The sequence below is a fragment of the Athene noctua genome, chromosome 9, assembly GCF_965140245.1.
Source record: "Athene noctua chromosome 9, bAthNoc1.hap1.1, whole genome shotgun sequence".
Taxonomy (NCBI): Eukaryota; Metazoa; Chordata; class Aves; order Strigiformes; family Strigidae; genus Athene; species Athene noctua.
The window spans coordinates 21,316,626-21,335,576 of NC_134045.1; the positions used below are offsets into that span (position 1 = coordinate 21,316,626).

Below are 18,951 nucleotides of genomic sequence, written 5' to 3' on the forward strand. Positions count from 1 at the left end.
AGAAACCTGAAAATGAGCTGACTCATGGAAATATCCTCATATAAAATATTGGTTGGTTATTTTTCTCTACCTCCTTTCTGCGTGTCTTAGGAATGATATATGAATTGCCTTATTTACTTTGTCCCATAAAACTTACATTGTTTTATTAATGCACTGCCAAGTCCGAGAGCAGTAGGGAGGGGAGCAGGAAGGAGAGCTGCTCTTTAGGGGGCACAGCAGGGGAAAGGTCCCCTTGCAACACAGCAGGTCCAAAAGCATGGCAGCAAACTTTCAGCTGAGGTTTGTCCTGCTCCCAGAAAGCAAACTAGCTCCTCATTCTGCCTTGATGTCACCAAAGTGAGGAGGCTGCCTACACTGACATTACGCTGGGGAAAATTAGTGCAAAATGAGGTTCACAGAATTTATGCTTCTACCAGAAAACAAATTGTGGGTAGGAGAACTGATTTCCTCGGGTTATGCCCTGTGCTGCCTGTCCCAAAGCCCAGCTCTAGCAGCCAACCTGATGCCTAACTCCTTTGATCCTGCTCTTCCCCATCAGTCAGGGAATACAACTGGCCACAGGCTGCCATCAACATGGATGAAGACTGAATTTACCTGGTCTCTGGTGCAGACACCAACATAGAGCTTGTTCCTACACTCTGATTTTTGTGAGGGCTTTGTAATGTTTGAGTTGTCCTTCCCCTTTCAAACCCACCTGCAAGGTTCTCACACATTGTTAGGAGAGGACTGGGTCCAGGTGGGTGAGTGGTGGGATGCTATGTGCCTCATTTCCTTAAGAAACGAGGTTAAAAAACCCTGCCCTCCCCCCTGTTATATTGCACTATTGAATTAAGAATGGTGAGCGCTCGTTATGAATATAATTAAAAGCAACAGCTTCATCTAACAATCTATTTTTATCCGCTCCTCACCTAGACAAGCAGCAGAAGGAACTAAAATCTGAAGGGAAGAGCCACAGTCAGGGTCAATTGGTGGAGTTTTGCTCTCCACCAGCTCAAAGCATGTTGAAAAGGATTTCAGTAACCTAACCTTCCTTAAAAACTACTGCCCCAAAAAGATGTGCTTTGGATATTTATTTTTTTTCCCTGGGAAACCCATGTCTAAGAACTACAAGGCCCCATATTGGGAGTACATTTCCATTTTATGAGGGAAGAAGGCAAGAGCTTTGCAGCGTTTCTTACACCAGCTGCTGGCCTCCATGGTGGCAGGATAGGTAATTAAAAAGGACATCGTGTAACAGATAAATGCAGGATAGTAAGTAGTCATTACTTGACATATAGTATATCATCTATTATTAGAGGCTAATAATTCTCTAACCTATTCATGTTAGTCTTTTGTCCGTGTAGCTAGCCGTTTGGCACGCTCTAAATTTCTCAACATAAAATTTACTCTATGTTACAACTCATATCTAATTCCAAATTTCTGTGCATTTTACTGCAGTATATCATGTAGCTAGGTAAAAGCTCAACACTAAATCCTTTGCGAAAGGAAGAACGAGCCAACAAAACTCTATGTTTTTACTTTTCTGACAGAAAAAAATGGCATATTGAATATTTTTCTTAGTTGTAATTTTAACATTTATTTCCACCTTTAGAATGCTGCAATTCTGGAGATGCTTATCTGTACTTTACACAGCACTCAATAATACACTTTTTGCCTGATATTTTTACTCTTGATGAAACACCCTGTATTTTAAATACATTTATACATACATTTAAATACATTTTTTTTTAAATGCATTCTAAAGGGAACCAAAGGAAGTGCTATTGTGTTTAATCATGGGGAGCAAAATCCTCAAGTCATGTAAATCACCATTTCACAATCTGCTCCACAGTATCCTAATTTGAAAAGTGTATCATAGCAAACAGAGCTGAATTTATAAAGGATTCTTTACACGTTTAAAACATTCATGTGACTCAGAGTGTCAATCTCCATCAGCTATCCTAGATCACGCTAAGAAATAAAAGTACAATTTATTTATTAGGAGCTTTATTTCTTTTCTTCTAACTACCGATACATACTTCCTTTTTTCAGTTCATCTTTTTTTACTTTACATTACTTTCTTTTATTTTACATTATTTTATTTCCAGGGCCCAGTCTAAAAACTTAACTTGTGCTGTAAAAGAAGCCAAGCCACCCGAAGTACCCAATTACAGTGTCTCCAGAAGGTTTAGAAGTCAGAACAGCACTGATAAAAAAAGCCACATGGGATGAAGCAATAATACTGCGTTTGCCTGCAGGATCTCTGCTGATGAGCAGCTATACAAGGACCTCACTGATAAGGGTTTACAGCTAGAAACTGTAGTAGCTGCACCAAAAATGAAACCAGATCTCTGATTCTGTCTTCTGCAAATTGTTTTCCAACGCAGCACTCTTCTGGGAGACAGAAAACATTTGCCGCGGGTTATCAAAACCGTACACTTTTGAGTTAACCTGGCCATGCTGCGAGCCAAGGAGTCGCGCTGAAATGCGGGAGGGAGGACAAAGTCTGCAAACTGCTGGGAGAGGCTAGAGCAGACCTTGGGAGAGGAGCAAAGGGACCCTCCCAGCAGCTTCACATGCAAATCACTCCAAATAGCTGTGGATTACGGCAGGACCCAACTCCAGATTAAAAAGAGAGTTGAGTAGTGGAGTTAGGAACTGAAACAGCCAGGGAAAATCCCCTCCTAGGGATTAGGAAGCATTTGGCATTCAAAACGTGTGATATGTTTTTTTACGTTGTTTGTCTTGTTTACATATCCTTCATATAAAAGCAGGATTTTGTCCACCAAAGGCTACTAAAACCTACGTGCGTTTTTGCAGTACTGTGCTGTTCATTTTCGTCCGTCAGCAACATTGCATGTGTGCTCATTTGAATCCCATTCCCCATAGTTTTGCCCAGAATTGGCACTAGTCACTCTCTCCTATAGAGGGATTCTGTACGCTGTGCTATAGCTGTTACACTCCACCCCAGAGATCACTGCAGTTCAGCTCTCGAAGATTTGCTTTCAGGCTCCCTACAAGAGTACAAGCATTTGGGGCCCTTTCATTGTTGTAGAGAGGGAATAAACACTGCTTGTTAGGACTCAGAGCGAAAATACAAAGGTTCCCATAATGAGAGGAGAGGCTCTGGCTCTTGGAAAGATGCAGGGAAGGTTGAGCACGTGTGAGTGAACAGCCCAGCCAGAGCATGCCATGCTAATGCGATTACAGACGGCTGATATCTAAAAAGGAAAAGCTTGCACTGATATTACAGCGATAGCAAAGGAGGAAAAAGCCCTGTCAAGTTTCTTAAAAACACTTGACTCATTTCTATGTAAACTCACAACCCCTCACTTTTTCCCTGAGCTCAGCAGCCGCCACCTCCCGGTCTCCAAGGACCTTGGGTAACTTTCTCCCTGTTGTATTTAGGAGATGGGAAATGTTTTTCTATGGCTCAAATCTCTCTTAAACCAACTGAATAAAAAAAAAAAAAAAAAAAAAAATTTCACTTTCTAACAGATGCACAAGTGCACCTTGGGATGAATGTGTTACGGAGTCCAAGCTACCACCACCTGCCTCCCAATTACATTTGCTGCATTGTCCCTTGTGGTGTGCACCTGTGACATGTTGGCACGGAGTGGGGACGACTAGAGTGTGCAGGCGTGGACCGAGCCACACAGTATTTTGCTTTGCAAAGTCTCCCAGCGATTACTGCCTTGCTTTCTTAAAGCGTAAGGGACATTCTGCAGCAGCTGATTTTTTTTCCTCCTTTCAATACAATGAATTAACATGGGGAACTTGCAGTCCTGTAAAGTGGTAAAGACATGAAACTGTAATTTAAAAGACTCTTCACCTCAGGATACCAAATGTCCAGCTGGCCAGAGACCGATCTAACAAGGGAAAAGGTCATTTGTGGGCTCCCTGCTACCTCTCCTCACATATAGACATATCTAGCCAATTAACTAACTCTAGCAATAATTCCTATCAAATTTCAGTATGATTTTTACACCTGAAATAGTAGAGGATTCCACAAGGCTGTGACTGTTTGCAGCAAGAATGATGTATAAAGGAAGAATTCCAAGGTTTTAGGCTGATTATATTCATTCCAGTATATCGTACTAGATTTTTTTTCTTCTTTCCCCGATAGTGTTACAGCTCTTTAAGTGGCTGAACAGCTTCTGCACCAAGAGGACCACATGATGTGAGGCAGAAGCAAGGAGACGTGGTATTATGCATATTGTAAGGGTACACTGAGCAATGCAGTCACGGTGACGTATATACTGACAGGATTAATTTGACACTGGTGACTGAAAACTTATTTGTCATTAAGCTATCATAATTATCCCATATCCAGAGCCAACGGATGCCCTAGCTGAGATCCCTACATATGCTGTCTTTGCAGTGAGAGGCTAATACAGAATTTTAGCATCCGTCTATTTTTGATGGTATTGGTGCAGAAGCACAGATTGGGACACTGCTGTTTCATAAGTGCCCCACAACTACCTACGGGTAGTCAAGGTGACAAAGGTGCTGGAAAAATGGCTGGAGGGGCATTTGAAGACTGTCAATGGAGGTTCTGCTACCCAAAGTCTAAAAAGGCAAGAAGACTTCCACGGGCTCTAAATCCTTTCATAATGCAGCCTGTCTAAACGTTGCTTCTGTTTCATATGTTTTTAGCAAAGAGGAAATTTCCTCGTAAAAGAAGGACAGAAGCTACATACTCGAAGACAGACAAACCATCAAGATCCTTTGCATGTGATAGATATTTTAAAAAAAACCCAGTCTTTTGTTGGGTGTCCCACCCCCCAGTTTATTTGTATGATTAGATATGCTTAAGAATGGAAAAGCCAGAAAGATACCAGGACAGAAGAGCTGCAGCATTGTTAAGGATGTGGTATTGCACTATTTATTGCTGCCAAGATAGAAAAAAAATAACGGAGTATAAAAAAAAAATCTTAATGTTTGTGGGGTTTAAGTACAGCAGCTTTAGGTTATCTTAAGGTGACAATTTATAAACAGAATCAAAATTGTGTAATAAGTTAAGCAAAAAAATCAGTCTCATTCTTAGTTCATGAACTCCCCCGTCAATGACAAAATATGCTATTAGTGGCCTCAGTACGATTGTGAAAATATCCCTTACTTACAATTGAACGTGCTGGGTGTTGGGGTTTTTTCTTCATTGTTGTGTGTTGTTGAGCTAAAAATGACAAAGCCCTGGATTTCGTCGTTCTTGCAATCTATTCTTTTCCCCTGACTTCCTGTTTTCATGAAATTTTAATCAGGCATTTAAAATAAATAGCTATGCAGAGTCTCTATGCCTCTTTGAATGCTTGGGATGGATGTTTTGGGTAAAGTGATAGTCCAGAGACCTTGAGAGCATTTAATCCCATTCTAACTTGGCAAGACAACAGAAAATTAAACCACTCTCCACTTCTAGCAACTCTGGAGAGATTTTGGGTGAGGGATGAAAGGGAGTCAGGTACATGGGACAATACAGTGAAATAATGGGTCCATCTCTGTGCCCCCTGCTATGAATACTGACAGCAATCACACCAATTTAGAAAGGTCAGCTCTCTAGAAGAGAAGAAAAAGATCACCTCTTCAAAAAAAAGCCAAAAGAGATAGGGGGAATGCTGCCTTCATGCCTTTTGAAGGTCTGGGTGTAATGCACAGCCCCTCACTGAGCATCCCACACCCCTGGGCAGGCAGGAGCTCTGCTCAGCTGCTCGCCCTCGCTTGGCCTCACACAATGTTAGTTGTATGGCACCGACTACGCGACAAAATTTGGGGAGGAATACGGCAAAGTAGAAAAAGCCAAGAACCAGCTTAGAGCAGAAAAGCTGAGAAGCAGGGAGGAGGACAGGTTCAAATCCTCAGCCGGTGGGAATCACACTGCCCCTTAAGAGTTTGTAGCTGACAGAATAAAAACTACAGCTTTTAGGAAATCAGTGGAAAGCTGCTTGAGTTCCAGGGTCAATGGTTCAGTTATTAATAAAGGTGACATGATTTGATATGAGAGTCAATGACCCCAGATCACAGCTAAGCCTGATCCCTGAGCCTTACTCTAATTTAAACTTCTGTGGGATTTTTATTATCATGCATACTAAGAGGTAAGTGCTCCATGGTACAGACAATAAAACAATAACATACAAGTTGGCCAACAAATTGTTACTGAGTTAAACCTCACATTGGGGACTAGTCAACTCCTGGTCATGGTTTCCTGGATAACTGTGTTTAAATTGGAGGGGTTTAAACACAGTCACATCTTCAGTCGCCTGTGTGTTTTGGAAACCTCTCACTTCCACCAGCACAGAGGTCAAGGTTTTTTGCTTGAACGAGGAAGAAGATAGAAATGTTTACTCTGTAGTTGTGTACACTGTTCATTTCTAACAAGGAAGAAAGAGCTCACAATCAGCTGCCACCTCTGAAAAAAAAGAAGTGAGAGCAGCTAAATCACGAAGCAAACTTACAACAGCAGCTTATAAAAATGAGGGAGATGTAGCTGCTTTAGAGATGTGAATGAAAGTAAGAGGATTACGGAGTCCTCTTGAGAGGAGACATACTTGGCAGGGCTCACGAGATGGCACAAATAATATCTTCTGTCAAGAACAATACAAAAGAATAATGATGCAAACGTCCAGGAGTCCATGCTTAAGGAGTCCTTCCCAATTTTGGGGGTCCCTTTTCCCTGAAATTCTGTTTGACTCTTGTTTCACCCCAACTACTCCACTCACAGTCCCAGCGGCGTTTTTTTTTTCTCCTCTTGCCGTGCAAACCTTTTGAACCCTACTCGTAGGTGCAGGAAGCATCGTTTACACAGTGGGATACATATTGCTTCTGCACACCACTGTGAACCATTGCAGAAATCTCCGCGATGGCCAGCTCGCCAGCCTCTCCTTGGCATAGCCCCTGACTTTCATATATCAAATGAGCAAAAATATTCCAAGCAAAGCAAATCAGAGCGAATCTTGGCTCCTTGTCCTTTAACATACATATTCAATGCGCAGGAAGCTAGGAAGAGCTATTCATGGGGTTGGCTTGTTTTTGTTGGTTTAGGTTTGGGGGGAGGGGGAGCATTTTCAATGCACACTGCATCCTCCACAAATTTTAATAAGTGCTTTAAGCCACAGTGATCCCTTTCCCTTTCCTTTCTTTTTTTTTTTCTTTCTTTCCTTTTTTTTTTTTTTTTTTTCCCAGTGTTTAATTTCTGCAAGGACATTTCACTTTAAAAGGAAGAAAGGGCTGCACCATAAGGGCTATGCAGTGCAAAGCTTTTTCTAGTCATTTCCAACAATATATTTTGGAACTGTTCCCAGTAAACAGGCCAGATTAGCTGCCTTTGGTTCACATTTTACATTGTTCGCGAGATAGGGAAGCTCTGAAAAGCAGACTCTGTCCATACTGTTTGGTTGCAATAAAGCTAATTCTATTCAGTCCTATAGCAGTATGATAGCACTTGTGTAGGATTTCCCTTCGCTTGCATATTTATAGGGTCTTGTAGAGCTCCGCTGTAGCTCAGTGCCAGCATGAAGAAATCAAGCTGTCAGTAGTTTCTATTTTTGTCCCTACCTATAGTTTCAGTAATGACAAGTGAGTGAGGCAACATATGCATTTCCCATCTACAGGAAAAAATTACTGTCTTCCTTCAGTGTCTTACATCTGTGCTACAACCTATTTTCCTAGGGCTTCAGATTATGTTAGCTGATAGTTAACATGTATAAGTGCTGGTCAGGTGCAGTTGATTCTAGACACTGCATCAGTTGAACCACAAGAGGAAAAGTTCTAATGATTCAAAATTCCTGGTGCTTTTCCTTTCTGCCCTTAAAAAAAAAAAAAAAAAAAAAGGGGGGGGGGGGGACCTTCCTGGGAAATAGCTGTTACTACATGGCATTTCGGCTCCTACCATGCTTTGATCAGCACACACCTTCAAGTAAATGAGGATTCTCCTCCTAAGATTAAGAGAGCTGCTGATTATATTTAATGTCCTTTTCTTGACCCCAGATGGTTAACTCATTGCTGCAGCTTCTGGGGGAGTTGTTTCAATGGGAGCACGTAATACCAAAGCCAAGTGGTGGTCAGCAACAAAATGCCACACCATTTTTTCAAGAGAAATGGAAGGGATCTGGGGACTAGGCTCCAAAGCTAACAATGTCTCCCAAAAGCTGCTTAATTATTAAGGCGATGCCTGCATCATTTGTAATCTTCACTCTTCATCTGGTAAATATCAATTCTGCATTTACTAATGCTTCAACACCAGGGCATGGTCACCCCATGAATGGCACCGAATCCAGGACAAAATTCAGAAACTGCTGCTTGTGAGCCCCAGCAGCTGGGAGACTCTGACTCTGAAGGCAGTGCCAGGGATGGTAGGCACCCACCCTCACTCGCAACTGCTTTGGCTTGACAGCATCAAGGCTTTTACAGCCTCCAACATGACTGCATCAGATCTTCAATGACAGCTAATAAAACGGAACTACACCCCACTGCTTTGAAAAGCTGCAACTCAAAACTCCTTCAGAGATTATACTTATTTAAATAAGAGAAAGACATGGGGCTTTAACAAAAGCTCATAAGGAAAATATCTTGACAAGTTTGATAACAAGGAACACACTCTTTTTCATATTCTTTCCTCTTCTTCCCAGCTCCATCCTTTCCTTGCCTTCCACACAGCCTAGAAAGTCAGATATTTGTCCCTCACTTGCTTCTACTTAGACAAGATATAGTGCTTGAAGGGGGATGTGCACACCTCAGAGTTCAACCTTTATCCATGCTGCTCCTCCACCTAAACTGATTTTTTTTTTTTTTGGACCCTGCTGGGGCTCCAATACACCAAAAGGAACAGGCAGAATTAAGATAGGAGAGGAGGGAGACAGGGGACAAAGCAAGAACTGTTGGGCTAGGTTGTAAATAAAAAGCAGAAAAAATATGTTAAAAAATACAAGGCGACGCTATAAATCCCTCTCTCTTGTGTGAGCAAGCTGCGGTGTTACAGAGCTGGAGGGGCTGTGAGACTTCCCGTTACTTTATAGTCCATGACGATCACCCTCTTACAGTGCCACAGTATAACAAGCAAATGTCCCGACTCCCATGAAGCCGCTCATAAAAAGATGCACTACAGTCTCACAGTCCTCAGAATAAGAGAAGCAAAAGGAAAGGTGTTTGGTTGTTGGTTTCCCCCCCCCCCCATAATCTCGTTACCTATTTTGCTAATTTTGTTTGAATTGTGTGCTGGGGCAGAGGGTTTTGGAAGATGGGGAGAAGGGGAGGGAGAAGACGAGAAGTGGGAAGCCAGGGAGCCTTCCTGCTTGTTAATACACAGGCAAAATGATATGCACATATACAGCTCGGAAAGCTACCATGGGGAGGGAAGTAACACAAAGGAGCCATTTATTGCCTGAAAACTGTCTCTGAACAAACCCATTGTGTTAAAGTAATACAAATTCACAACACCTTCCTGCCTCTTTTCCCATCTGGATCTGGGGTAAAGTACCCCGCTGCCGGGCACAAGCCCTGCACCCTTGGACCCTAGTGGAGCCTCAGCATCCTTGCAAGGTCCACTCTTAGGGCCAAATGCCATGCTGATAACACAGAGGTGAGAGAGAAGGAGGAAGAGAGGGAGAGAGAATAATTTGGCCAGGAGACTCTTAAAAATCCATCAACTCATTTCTGGCCAGGCTGCGGGTTTATCTAGAGAGGCAATTTAAATCCAAGAACCAGAAGGAGGTATCTTTTGATGTAACATTTTGTTCTTTTTCTGAATACAAAGTTATTCCAGGCAATGCAGTTGGCCTGAAATAGTTATCAGTTACAAAACCAGGACTGCTCCTATCTCCCCTCCTTGTGCAATGCAAAGAAGATCCTCCCGCTGAGCTCCAAAGTAGGGGAAAAGCTATTAATTAAAAATAATTCTCCACGTTAAGGCTTGCTGCCTAAAGCTCAGTTAATATTAAGGAAATTCCAGCCGTTCACTCCCTGCTGCTGGAGGCTTTTCTTTCTCTGTTTTGTTTCGCTAAGCTCTTTGAGAAGAAGGGAATATGGATATCACCTTGACGTCTGCAGACCCTTCCCTCTCCTCCCCATAATTCAGACTCTGCTCTTCCCCTCTTTGGGGAGGATCCAACCCATCAGACTGGATCACCCCAGAGGGGACAGCAGGTTTATTCGCCTTCCACCTTCTTCTTGACCCGAGGTGAGGACAGGGGATGTCCCCTGACCTTTGTTCCACTCAAGTGATTAGCACCAGTCAGAAGAAACAAGTTTTCCTGGCTCACAGCAGGGCTGCCCCCTGTCCCCCCTCCAGCCCCACACTCCTGCTGAGCATCACAGCTCTGCTTCTTGAAATACCTGCCCTAAATTTTCAAGCCTCATGCACTCTCTCTTCAGCCGTGTTCAGGCACTGCCTCTTCCCGAGGAACCGCTCACATTGTGCAAAGCTGAATCTGCTTCTCCAGCTGCCACCAGAGCCCCACGGACCCTCTGCCCCGAGCCCTGGGACACACAACCTGGATGGCAACAGCTCATACGGGAAAAATACCTTTCTGTTCTGCTTATTGATGGCAATGTATTTCATCCCAGTGATGCTAAACATCATGGAAAACTTCTACAAACCACTTGAAAGAAAATTTTTACATTTTATCGGGTATTGCCATGCTGTTTGGGAAATGCAGAAAGAGTACAAAAATGGAAACCTGAAGAAAACAAGAAACTAATCAAACTTCAAAAACATTCTTTTCTGTGCTGGGAAGGGTTGAAATTACATGTTTCCCTATGCCTAACTAGTGAAGAACTGCAGCAAATAAGCTGATTTCAACAGTGACGATATTATTGCAAAACTCCTGCCATTACAATATCTCAGAGTACATTTTACACTCTTATTTTCTTAACAGCTGCATACAGTTTAAAAAAATCTACTCTGTTGCCATGATTTTTTTCTGAATGTATGTTGCATGCAGGAATCTTTTAGAGAACGGACCCCTAAAAGCTTGTTTTATCAAATTCTGACTTTTACCATTTCAAACCCCATCATGCTGAAACTTGATGTACAAGCTGTCAGAACAAAAGCATCATCTCTTCAGTGCACATATTTTAAAGCCATTACTTTCATTTTTCAAACAGCAACAACAACAAAAAAAACCCAAAACAGATATACCCTCGGAATTTTTTATGATTCCCAATTTCTATTTGAAGTTCCTTAAGCCTCAAAAAGGTTTAGTTAAAACAATTTCTATGTTTTCAGGCAGTAAGTTTTTAGCACACATTTTTAAGTGTGCTTTTCTAAATGTTCTTTTCTACTGAAATAAAGGTTAGGAAAAGGTAGTGACAAAGATACTAGATGATGGGGAAAAGTATTTCATACACCACGGTGAATTTACATAGAGCTGTAAAATGTGTTATACCAAAAAGGATTCCACTAGGACAGAGAAATAACCTCTTTCATTCCTGAGCATTTGTTTTACTGAGATGTGAATTTAGATTCTGATTCATTAAAGTGTTAAGTCCGTACTTAGACACATATAGCTGGGTCTTACTGAAATCATAAGGGCTGGAGATCAACTTATGTTTTTATTTACATGGGGATTTTGGTCCACAAAAGCAGCAGAGTTAGCACTGCAAAGAGCAAAACATCCATCATATCTGTGCTTTCTTTCAAAACCATCACTGCACCATGGTGCTAACGCACATCCAGCAAGAACAGATGAATGTATTCCCATGGGAATTTCTGTAGGACTCCAAGCACGGATTACCTGGAGTTGACTATGAATCTCTCTCTATTCACTGATGATGCAGGATTCATACTGAGTTAAGCTAAGAAGGAAAGTGGTGTTTTAAACTACTTCCTAGCCAAAATGTGCAACTTATTTCTGCTGATTTTCAGCAGTGGTGATGATGTAGCCCATGATGTTGACCCCCGATGCTACCACTGCCACTGCCCCTTTCACAGACAAAATCACTCTCTGCATTATTACTGCTGCATAAATCCATTACAAATAATGCCTAATTTCATCAATAGCACTTGAACATATCTTTCAGACAGCCATGTAAATTGTTCTCTTGATTTTCTAAGTTCTCCTCCTTCCCTTAAAACTGACTGTTTATTCAGCTGAATCCACACACATTCGCATTCAGTGTCTCAGTGAGTAATCCAGGTTTTTTCGTGGGCCATGTCAATTCATCAGCAAAATGTTAACATGAGCTCTTTAGAACCAAAAACCACAGGATGTTTTCCTTGAGCTGCACAAGCAGTGTCCTTCCCGAATTCTAGCTCTCAGTGAGCAGAGGCAATCGTGCAGCTTCTTACTCACTTGTCTTTCATGGGAAGCTCATCCCAAATGCCTGCAAGATAAATTACTGAACACAATACTACTGCCTACATCACTTTATTTATATTGCAATAAATACAAACCAAACACCACTTTTGATGTAAAAGCTACCAATTGAGAATTTCACTTCCATGTGAGGCTGCTTTTCATTTCCTACAGTGATATTAATTTCTAATTTTTCCTCCTGTCTCTGCAATTACTTTTTAAACTCCTCTATTTCACATCATCAATCCCACTTGTAAGATTGCAAGTCACCTAGATGCCATCTGTTGAAAAACAGAGATGGAAAGTCTGAATAATACTCTGAGTCAGGGTTATAGGTGCTACATTTTGACATACTCAGAGGCGTAAAGCCGGGGGGAAACAGATAATTACTTTACCTGAAACTAATTGTTCTCTATAAGCCTGACCACAGGCTGAAGATAGTTCTAGAAATACATTGGTTTAGTCTGGACTAATTCAAACAGACTAGGTATGCAAATATTCAACACTCCAATAGCAAGATGCTTTCTCTGATAGTTCTTGCTTTAGCATGTCAATCTGAAACCTTGATTGCTTTTCTCACACTTCTTTGGATGAAAGGACATAAACAGCTATGAAAACCAGTTCTTTAATATGCTACTCTTCAATTCAATTCAAACATACACTTATTGCAAAAAGAACAACATGAACTGAGAAAAAAAAAAAAATCAGAATGAAGAGCACCATAATGTAATAGCAAATGCAAAGCAATTTTCATTCCTGGATCCTGGAGGATGCATGTACAGAGCAATTTTTCTACTATACAGCAAAAAAGGGATGAGGGGGAGGAGCACATATTGCCAGTAGAAGTGGGGGACAGCTTATGAAGGACTGCTTTTTAATTTAAATACTACATTTTTGCCAGCTTTTTAAAACCACTGCTAACATTTTATATTTGGTGTGATGGAGAGTATATACATATTGCATAGGACAAAAAGTCCTAAATCGTACTGGCTTGGATTCTTTGACCTCGACAAGTTTAGTCTGAAAACATTTGTTACATGGCGAAAAGCTTTGTAAGAATGCTAATAACATTCTTAAAGGGTTAATGATGCCTAACTGATTGGCACTAAAAACTAGATTTCATTTGGTACAGTGACAGAGAAACTCTGCCACCAGGAGTATACGTTCATGCCCACATTATTATAGGACAATTTAGGTCATCTTATTTTAAATTTCATGGCTCTGTAACATAGATGTAAATCAAAGTCAGTGAGGCAAATGATGATTTTTCCATAGTGAGATTTTTATAGTCTTGATCTTGAAAATATGCTTTGGGCCCAAGCTGTCTATCAAAATCCTTTGAATTAGCCAAAGGAGTTTGTGTTGCTGCTAGTGTACAATTAGAATCAGAAAACAAAAGCAGAAAGCTTTCAGAACAAGACATGCCTCATCATTTTTAAAATCTGGGCTTTACTAACAATTACCATTTTTTAAAAAGCTGGAATCATGAGCTGTTCATGTCTAGTCACATGTGAATATTGAAATGGAGAGATTCTAAACTGAAATCCTAAGTATGCCTAGGAGACTTCAGCAAGTACGTTATTCTGCTAGTGCAGCTCAAAACACTGCAGAGACACGTGTGTTTACTTTGTGTACATATACAGAGGCACATGTGTGTACATCTGCACATATAATTTGTTATTGAAGGATTTCAAGTATTTAATTGCATGATTGTAGCATGCAGATACACGTATAAGCAATTCCTTACTTTAATAAACACACCATTTGACATACTGGTTGGTTGCTTTTTTAGACCTGATTTATCCATCACTTCCATTTCCAGATTTAATTTATCGCTCAATTCTTTTTCCAGATTTAATGTATTAGTATTTTCTTTTCAAAATTCGATTAAAGAACAGTGCCTAATTTATTTCAGATCTATTTCTAAATATTACACATATATCTGGTATGTATGTTTAAAATCTTAATTCCAAAACTTTCTTGATCAATAATTCATCTCTTCCTATCTTGGATTAGTCTTTGTTATACATGACTATAATCTGAATTAGATGAAACAAGCAATTACAGTGGACATAAAATACAGTAAGTGCAGCTTTACAATAAATTGCTCTCTATGAAGCTTTAAAGAGAGCCCGGAGATTTAATAAAAAGCATTAACACAAAATAGGTAAAATCTGAGTTCTAGCTTCAACATTTTTATGCTCTAGAATTACATGCTGCAAAAGCAAACAAAAGGGAATTCGTGTTGTGCAGCTCCAACTGCCCTGGGAATACCAGAGAGGGAATCTCAATGTAAGGTAGAGAACTTTGCTTGCCAGGATAAAAGGCACTGGAGTGAATCTTTGGGGAAAAAAGACACACGCAGAGTACCAGGAAGGATTCTCTGGTCACAGCTCTACACCTACTCAAGCCAGACCAAGGTGCAAGATCATCCTTTGAATGTGACAAGAACCTGATGCGGTTACAGACTCCACAGTAAAGCAATGAAAGGAGGAAGGTGAGCCTTGACTCACTAGCCAAGTTCCAGCAGAGGTAATTAAATTCTGCCTAGCTAAATTCTCTCTGCACACTTAACAAGATATGGGTTTGTTATCTACTTCCTAATCTGCCCCAAACTGTGGACAGTGTTGTTCTATACAGTCAGACAGCTGCTTGGTCCCACTGGTACATGAAAGGAGCCGTATCTATCCGTCTCTTATCTGCCTTGCAGGGGTTTTTTGAGGGCTAATTAATAAATATTTGGAAAGATGAAAGGCACCCAGGAAGTGCAAGACATTATTATTTCACACTGACCTCTGAGCAGATCTCTAGATAAACTGTATGACCTGGGAATTCAAACAGTTACATGACTGTATTTCAGCATTAGGTCCCCGAATGGCTCACCAAACAGAAGGGTCCCATCCCATTCAAGGCTGAGCACTGCCCAGGAGGAGCTGAGCACCAAAGCTCCTACTGAACTCAAGAGAAACCAAGGCTGTTTTTCAGGCAGCATGAGATGCTCAGCTACTCACAAAACGAGGTTGCCTTTGAGGAAAACTCATTTGTGCTTTAACACTCCTCTTCTATGTTTTCGGTAACAGCTCAGGTTAACCACCATCAAAGTAAACTTGATCCTAAAAGGAGAAATGGAAAGAGCAGAGTGCAGCGGGCAGCATCTGGCTCTGAGATCTTCACACAGTTTCCCTCTACCTACACAACTAGCCCTAAAAGGAGTGTGCAGAGATATTGAGGAATATGACATGGAGATGCCAGGGTCAGAGCCAAGGATGTGTGTCCCTACTTTTGGCCCTGCAAAATGAATAATCTAGTAATAATAAAAATGGCAATAAGGAGGATAAAACTGGGAGCTGTTGCTACAACACCTTGCTGTTAATCAAACATCAGCAGAGATGCTCTGATAAGACCACGGGGACCACAAGGATGTAGAGTTATTGCCAAGGCCTAGAGATCTCTGTTCAGTTTGGAGGAAGACCTCGGCACTTCTAATTGTACAATTTAGGGAGACTTCCTTCTTGAGGAGAAAGCTCTCATAGGTCATTTCACAGTGGGAGAAATCAGGGCTCCTGGACTCGGGTGGAAGACAGAGGTCTCCTTTAAGGTCAATCTGTGCTGCACTCGGCAGTTTGTCTCTATTTATCATCAATCCAATGAAGGAAGTTGGCCCTGGATTGCCTGATCCCATTGGTTTCTATCTGGCATCTGAAAACCACCATGACACTTAAAAAATAAAATAAAGGCTTTCAATTTTAAATGAGCTTCCTTAAAAAGATCTGGCCACAGTGCTGCCAGGTCCCTGGTGCAAGAAGATGCCAGGACGTCCCCAGTGGGAGCAGCATCACTGTTCCTGTAGTGGTTTGTGACCCTTCCCGCAGTGGGCTCCTTCGCTGTGCTGATTCTCTGGGAGTCAGTGCAGCCCAGGAAGCACTTTTCCTACAAAAGATGTATCTGTGCATTGCCTTTAGATATATGTCTCCTGGATATCATGAGTCCAAGCATGATGATGACAGCTGCAAGCAAGGAGCCATCCAAAGCCCACTGAAACTATGGAAAAGAGGGATTTAGGAGGAACCCCTACATCCAAACGCTATCACCTTTTTTCTGCATGACAGCTCATGAGCAACATACCCCAGAAAGCTGCATCTTGGCTGGATGACTCATCTGCCTCCTCCATTGACTGAGTGCAGCACCACTTTATGCGGAGAATAAGAAAGCAGAAAATGCTATTTAAAATTATACCTTCCCATATCCAGTTATTAAGCTGCAAATAGATGACAATTATAAAAAAAAAAATATTGGGATGGGCTAAATGCTACTATTTCTTTTATCATCCAAAATCTCATAGGGGTTTTGGTTTGGGTTTTGTTTTGTTTTTTTTTTTTTGATATGGTGATACGATTACAACATTACTCATCCTTTGAACGAAACAGAGATTGCAGAATTGTTCAATGAATCTATGTACTTCTATATATTAAAATCTGGTGTAGCATCAGAGAAGCATGCCAAGAATTTCTCAGCCCTTTTCTAGAAGAACTAGCAAAGAAGAAGTTGCCTGCTCCCCACAGCCAGCTACCTTGAATATGGTGAGACCTAATTACTTGTTTCCCATAAAGTGGAGCAGCCCATTTCCTGGCCCCATAAAGATCTGAGTGAGGGGAAACCACTCCCGCCAAAGGTCTTGAACCGAAGGACTCAGAAGAAGAAACCATAAGATAAAATGTGTACCTACAGCTCAGAAGATGGGATCTGTAACCATATGTGTGAGAGCAGGCAGATATCAAAGGGTGGGATAGTTTGAGCAGCAAAAGCCTCTGGACTTTCACTGACCTTTTTTTATATCTCTGAAATGATCTGAGCTCTCTAATTTTCATGTGCATCCAGTAATGACTTCCTGTCCTCCTCAACCACTCCAAAAGTCAATGCTACGCTGTCCAAGACAAACTGCCCTCTCAAGAAGAATTAGGAAAAGACTTCTGCCCCAAGTGAATTATATCCAGCCCCCTCTTACTTTCCCAGCAGAGCTCTCCTCTCTCTTTTCCACTATGCCAGCGTTTCCCACGCAGCACAGATCCACATGTGAATACTTCACACAGCAGGGAGCCAATTCTCACACCACCAAAAAGCCAAACCCTCCAGAACACTTAAAACAAACACGTTGCAGTTTGCATCCTGCACTTGTTCAAATGTAAAATGGGTCTAATACCTTGTTTTTCATCTGCTGGCTTCTCTCTGAGACGTTTCAAGACAAACAGGTTGAGCGTGGGTATAACGTGGAAGTGGTTTCAATGAGGTTTTATACAACCTAGTTCCCACCATGCCTCGGAGAGCATCCGAGTACCCTCTGCTTCAGAGGTGTCTGCTGGTGGTGTGGGTGGCTCGGACAAAAGATGGGGATCTCATTTGTGCTGACTGGGCTTCCAAGAAGTGGCTCACCACTTACACTATTCTGCAACAACTTACTGTGCTTCCAGCAACAAAATACAGCATCACAGCCATGGACTGTCACCGCTCCCATGACAATGGAGCTCTGAACGTGCTGTCACAGGAAACTACTAAATTACCCTTTCCAAAAATGGACAGGATTTACCATGTTATTTGAAAAAAAACAAAAAAAACCAAAAAACCACAACAAAAAACCCACTCCCCCACCCCCCAACAACAACAAAAAAAAACTAAACCAAAAAAAACCCCAACATTATGGCTATTGGCTCTCACTCTGTTCACCTATTGCTGTACACAGGGCATTTACATCTAGAGGAAAACAAGGAACAGATGTTGGATGATTGAAAAACTTGAGCCTTCCATTGTTTTATTGACTTGTCACCACAGAGAAATTTGCTTTAATTTACTTTAAAAGTAAATGACTTGATCTTCATAAAACTGGTGGCAAGTCACAGTTCTTAATGAGGATGTTAAACAAGGATTCTGTTTAACAACCAGAGGCACCAATTCCAAATGCAATGCCTATTTGAACAGACACATCTATCTTCTCTTTTGAAACATGCTGGGTTTATTTTCAAGATGTTCAACATATCCAGGGAAAAGAAGAAGCCTTTGAGCCCTTGAAAGCCTGTGCAAAAGCTTCAAGTTTTTTTTTTCTTCCTTCATGATACCTGATTGCACCAGATTGTTCCAAGTGACTTTTTTTTTTTGAAAGAAGAAATTCATATCTAAATAGACAGACCTTCTGAACCCTACTAGCTTCAAAATAGTCTACAATGTAACTTGAGGAAAAGTGAAAGAAGAAAAAAATATTCCAGGAGTCCAGGGACTTAAAATCAAGCAAAGACACTCAGCTTTTTAAAAATAAGCTACCAGTTAGTGCCAGTCCTGGCTGCAAGCCTTGATGTTTTCGAGAGGCTGAATTCAGTTCTCCAGGCCTAAACTCCAGTGTTCCCAGTCCAAATCAAGCAACACTTTGATGACTGTGAATAGATATGGTGTCACCTGGGTACTGGGAAGTGAAAGGTCTTCCAATCACCTCACAACCACCATGGGGGATCTCTTCCCACCATGGCCATCAAGAATACACCATGGAAACAAGAAGTCTGTGAGGCAGGAGGTCTTCAGAGATGGGAAATGAATATATCAGCTTCACAAATAGGTAATACAGGGTTTTCAGAGGCTAGAGAAGACACTGTCACCGTTAGCACCTTCACGTGTCCTCACTACAAAAAGAAAAATGTCTCTG

At 41.3% G+C, this 18,951-nt stretch overlaps 1 protein-coding gene across 3 annotated transcripts in view; it reads right to left on the reverse strand.

Annotated features, from left to right (window-relative positions):
• Positions 1-18,951, reverse strand: part of MAF (MAF bZIP transcription factor) — a 192,375-nt gene that overhangs the window by 147,257 nt on the left and 26,167 nt on the right. The window contains exon 3 of one of the 3 annotated variants that reach the window (XM_074912964.1): positions 15,288-15,376. The exons of the other annotated variants lie outside the window; for them this stretch is intronic. The gene's annotated coding sequence lies outside the window, so the exon portion shown is untranslated. Of the gene's footprint in view, positions 1-15,287; positions 15,377-18,951 lie in introns of those variants that run through there. 3 annotated transcript variants of the gene reach the window in all.